Here is a 5556-nt window from a genome sequence, read left to right on the forward strand (position 1 = left end):
ATATTAGTTAGTTGGTTGGTTGATTTGTTTATTTTTAGTTTTTTGCTTTTGTTGATTTTGGGAAAAATTAGTTCAATTAGTTCAGAAACAAAGTTATTTAGGAACTAAAGCAGATTGGTTAGTTAAGAAATAAAGTTATTTGTTAGTTAGGAAATTAAAGAAATTGGGTAGTTAGGAAATAATGCAGATTAGTTGGTTGAAAAATAAAGCTTGTTAGCTAGCTGTTAGTTAGGAAATAAAGCAGATTAGTTGTATAGTTAAGAAATAAAGCAGGTAAGTAAGCTAGTAAGTTAGAAAATAAAGCTAGTTGTTTAGCTTTTTAGTTAGCTATTTAGTCAGTTGTTAGGAAATTAAGCCGATTAGTTAGACAGTTAAGAAATAAAGCAGGTTAGTTAGTTTTAGTTTGTTGATTAGTTTTAGTTAGAAAGTGCTTGATGTCTGCTTTTTTGCATGAATCTTCCATGTTTACAACTGTGCGTGAATATTACGCATCTGACCTTGTCAAGTACACTGTAAAAAAAAAATCTGTGACATTTACCGGCAGCTGTGGTTGCCAGAACTTCACCGTTAGAAATATGGTAGCAACATTTTAGGTTTTACAGACTTAACTTAAATTCAAAATAAAATACAGTATTTCATAAAATGATCTAATATTCTTAAACCAACATATTGAAGTACTAATATCTGTTTTGAACCATTGTAATGCACTAATAACCACCAAAAACTGGTGGTGATGAGAAAGTAACATGATGAATCAAAGCTCATCACTAACTCCCACAAACTGAGAAGGAAAATATATATATATATATAAGGTGCACAGTGTCATTCACGCAAACACTAAACACCATCATGTTAGAACACATGATACTGAAATATGTTTTTAATGTTTAGATGAAAGATAAAACCCTGATGTACACAACTGATAAGAAAAAACTAAGAAGAAACATAGTTATTTCAATGAAAAACCATAAAATACGAAGTGTCATGCAGGGAATTCTGGGAGTGTCAAATTACAGTTTTTCACTGCTGACTTTTTCTTTTTCACTTCCAAAAACTGAACGTGCCATTAAATGTAATTACAGTTATTCACCGTATATACAACTTACTGATAACCAATTAACAGGTTTTTACTGTAGCATTTTTACAGTCTTTTACTGTTAAGATCACAATCATTTTTTACAGTGTAACAAATAGAAGTTAAATATTGCTAAAAGTTAGTTAGTTAGTTAGTTAGTTAGTTAGTTAGTTAGGTTGTTTAGTTTTTTTTGTTTGTTTGGTTATTGTTGCTTTTGGGCAACAAACCATTAGTTAGTTAAGAAAAGTTGTTTATTAGGAAAAGAAGAGTAGTTGTTTGTTAAGAAATAAACCTAGTAAGCTAGTATTAAGTTAGTTGATAGTTAAGAAATAAAACAGATTGGTTAGTCAAGAAATAAAGTTATTTGTTAGTTAGTTAGGAAATAAACCAAAATGGTTATAAAGCGGTTAGTAAGTTAGTAAGTTAGAAAATAAAGCTAGTTGTTTAGCTTTTAAGTTAGCTATTTAGTCAGTTGTTAGGAAATAAAGCCAGTTAGTTAGACAGTTAAGAAATAAAGCAGGTTAGTTAGTTTTAATTTGTTGATTAGTTTTAGTTAGAAAGTGCTTGTTGTTTGCTTTTTTGCATGAGTCTTCCACGTTCACAGCTGTGCGTGAATATTACGTAGTATGGTAATATGATAATAAAAATTATTATTACAAATACATTATTTGTAAAATTATCTTACAGTAGCATGTATTTACCATGAAATGCTGATATGGGAAACAAATGGTGCCCTGGTATGTATTTATGTATGTATGTATATATATTTCAAAGTATGGTACCACTTTTCTCTCTATAAGTTTTACTATAATTTAATTCAGCAGCACATGGATATTACTGCACACATCTTCTGTCTCTGCCAAGAGCCTGTGAGCCTGCTGATGGTGCTGTTCTTCCTGTACAGATTCATCTGATCCAATGACTTCCTTCCATTGCTGATGCAAAGAGCGTGTTGAAAACTGATCCATAGCCTTGAGACTGAGCAAGGAAAGTCCTCAAGCTCTGCTTTTTCTATACGGCCCTTTGGTCACACACAGGGTGTGTCTCCTCTGGATGTCCGCTATGAGCACGAGTGTGTGACCAATGCATTAATCCACCGCTGGAGAAACAGGAGTCCAGGACAGGAAGGTTTTCATGTAAATCTGAGCATGTGTTCAGGCCTGAGAAACAGAGAGCGTGACCCATGTGCTCTGAAGTTTATGTGATGAATTAAGGAGCTGCTGCTTCATTTATTCAATATTCTGGCCTGAATAATATTGTTAGTGACTCTGCGTCAGCATCTGTGAGTAAATGATTATTTTATATTCAGTACTGCATTAATTTCCATTTCTTTAATTATGCTGTTGGTTTGTAAACCTGTGAAATCATAGGAAATCAGTCATATTGATTCTATTAATCACAAAAATAATTAATACAGATGTTAAATTTATTTGTGTAATGATTTTGCTTAATGGTTTGTTAACTGGCATTAATTAAATAAGTGAAGGTAATTTTTTAAAGAGTGGTTCGTATAGTTCTGTAAGTATGTGGCCATCATGGAGCAACTTAAAGGGATAATTCACTTAAAAATGAAAATATATCGTCATGTTGTTTGAAATGATTATGAGAACTTTTTTTTTTTTTTTTGGTCTTCATCACACAAAGCTATTGAATAACTTTGGAGGACTAAAATGTTGCCCACTTACTGTACTTTTATCACACTTTTTGATCTTTTCAGAGCTCTGTAAATCTGCTTTAGAGTTCCACAGAGGATCACAGATTTAGAATGACATAAGCATAAGTAAAGTATAACAGAAAATTCATTTTTGAGTGAACTATCCCTTTAAGGAAAAATCAATTGGAGATGTTGTATTCATTTGGGTCACTTACATTTGAGTCAATAACATTTCTAAAAATATTTTGGAATATACTGACTAGAATTTTAGGATGGTGTGTGGAGCAAATAATTCTGAATGAAAGAAATCATACTTAGAAGTAGCCATAAATAAATGAATACAAATACATAATAAAAATGTAATTAAAATAAAATAAATGAATAAAATAAAACATAACATAAAATATAATATAAATGAACAAAGTAAAACGGAAGCGCTCTGTTTTTTGCATGTGTCTTGCATGTTCACTGCTGTGCACGAAAATTATGCATTTTCTTTGGGTCACTTACATGTCAGTCAGTAATATTCCTGAATATATTTTGAAAATATTGACTAGGATTTTAGGATGGTGAATTATTAGGAATTTATGAAGTAATACACAGAAGTAGCCATAAATAAGATAATAAAATAAATAATACAATTAAAATAAAATGAAAGAGCTTATTGACTGCCCTTTTTTATTTACGGTTTTATTTATTTATTTATTTTGCAAGTGTCTCGCACAGCTGTGCATGAATATTATACGTCATCTGTCCAGGCAAAGTAACAAATAAAAGGTAAATGTTGGTCTGTGCGCAGTTTCAGAGAACCGCCAGAAGAGGGCGCGCTCACTCTTCAGGACTGACTTCATGTAGCGCGACACACCCTTTCTTTCTCGCTTTTCTGGTTCACAATCACTTCAGACGTTCGTCATAGCACCATCATACTTGTTTTAAACCGTCTGTGCTTGAAGTGCATTACTCTAGATTATGTTTTGCTCCTTGTACATATTTTCCCACCACAAAACAAGCAAAGCACGTGTCGAGGCCGCATATTTTCTCTGGTGCTGTTGATTTTGTGTGGGAGACCGTCACTATAATTATGACTGTGGTCTTAATGGAACAAGCAGAGTTAAAGAGCATTAGCTGAGTAAATGCAACCCGGCTGATGTGAAACAGAGACGTGATGGTCAATCAGTGTGTGTGTGTGTGTGTGTGTGTGTGTTGTGGATGGATCACTCCATCATGCTCAGATTAGATTCCGTCCAGTAAAGCCTGATAAACGAGCGGCTGCAGTTCTGCCTTTAATGCGGCTGAAACTTGAGTCTGTCTGCAGAGAGACTCGCCCTCCATATAAAGCATCTCACACTGATGGATGACATGCCACTTTAATCAACACCCTTATCATCATCAACAGCAACCACAAGAACATCACATACATGTACTCAAAATCATCATCTTGATGTGATGTTGATATTGATGATAGTGTGGTGGTGATGATTTTAACTGTGACTGCTAAACAGTTATGTCTAATGTACTTTAAAGACCTTGACATTCTGCTGTAGAAAGGAACATCCCGTACATAATGATCTGAAATAACCATCGTGATCCATTTTAATCCAAACCAAACGTGGCCTAAGAGCTCTACACATGTAGGTACTGTAGGATCCATATCCACTGCTAATGGTCAATGTAAAAATATCCATCCAACCTGGACGTACGCCAGCTGGTCCATTTACTAGTAAAGAGAATATGTATTTCAGTGAAGATGCTGGGCGAATATTTAAGAGGAGAGAATGGTTTCTTTTGATTCAGAGCCTGGAGAAGAGGTGGTGACTCTCCTCTGAATCACTGCAATGTTATAATTATCATAGGTTGGACGCTTAACTTATCTTCTTGTATGCAACTGGCAAGACTGTCTACGCTGGAGCTGTGACATTTCTCTGTCATCCGTTTCTACAGCAGTGGGTAAGCTGGTTAACAATGCAACTAGTTACAGTATGTTTGTAAAGTTAGCACAGCCTGGAGACTATTATATATTGTTTTGGGGATGTTTCATAACTGAAATTTAATACGCAAGCATCCCTGTGCTTAACTAAATCCACACTAATGAGCATTAGACGGATAATGTTTACGCGGCTGGCTGCACTTTGGGTTTTGACTGTGAGTGGGATTTGCTTTCGGCAAAAACCCCATGATCTTAACATGTGCCACTTGTTTTGTGGCTTGTTATTTGGTGTTTTAAAAGCCACAGGCAGTATTAGGATGACATCAGCACACTGGTATATCATGATGTTGTGGTGCCATGTTGTCATACAGACATAGAACATCCAGATGTTGCTAAACTAACAGTTCAACCCCTTTAATATAAATATAAATGAACACAAATATTGAATAAAATATTTGTTTATATTTTTAATGGCACTATTTATTTTCTGTTATTTCATCCTGTAAAGTTATATTTATTAATGTTAATTTTAAATGTATGTATTTATTTTATTTATTTTTTAACTGTTTTGTTTATTATTTACTTTTAACTTTAACTTTAGTTAAGTCTTAGTAATTTTATGATGTGCTTTTGTATTAGTTTTTGCTGTCATTTAAATATGACTATATTAATTTTATTTCATTTTTACTAATTGTTAGTGCTTTAACTCATATATTTTTGTAGCAGGACAAGTTTATTATTATTTTTTTTAATTTTGGGTGATTCATGATATTTATATTTTGTATTGTGTTATTTCTTTATTTTCTTTATTTTAATTACTGAAAATGATTGCTAATTGTTTTGGCTTAGTTAACAATAGCAACACTGCCTTTACACTGAATGAGCAGCCTTAACTCGACT

This window comes from Cyprinus carpio, chromosome B6 (assembly GCF_018340385.1).
Source record: "Cyprinus carpio isolate SPL01 chromosome B6, ASM1834038v1, whole genome shotgun sequence".
Taxonomy (NCBI): domain Eukaryota; kingdom Metazoa; phylum Chordata; class Actinopteri; order Cypriniformes; family Cyprinidae; genus Cyprinus; species Cyprinus carpio.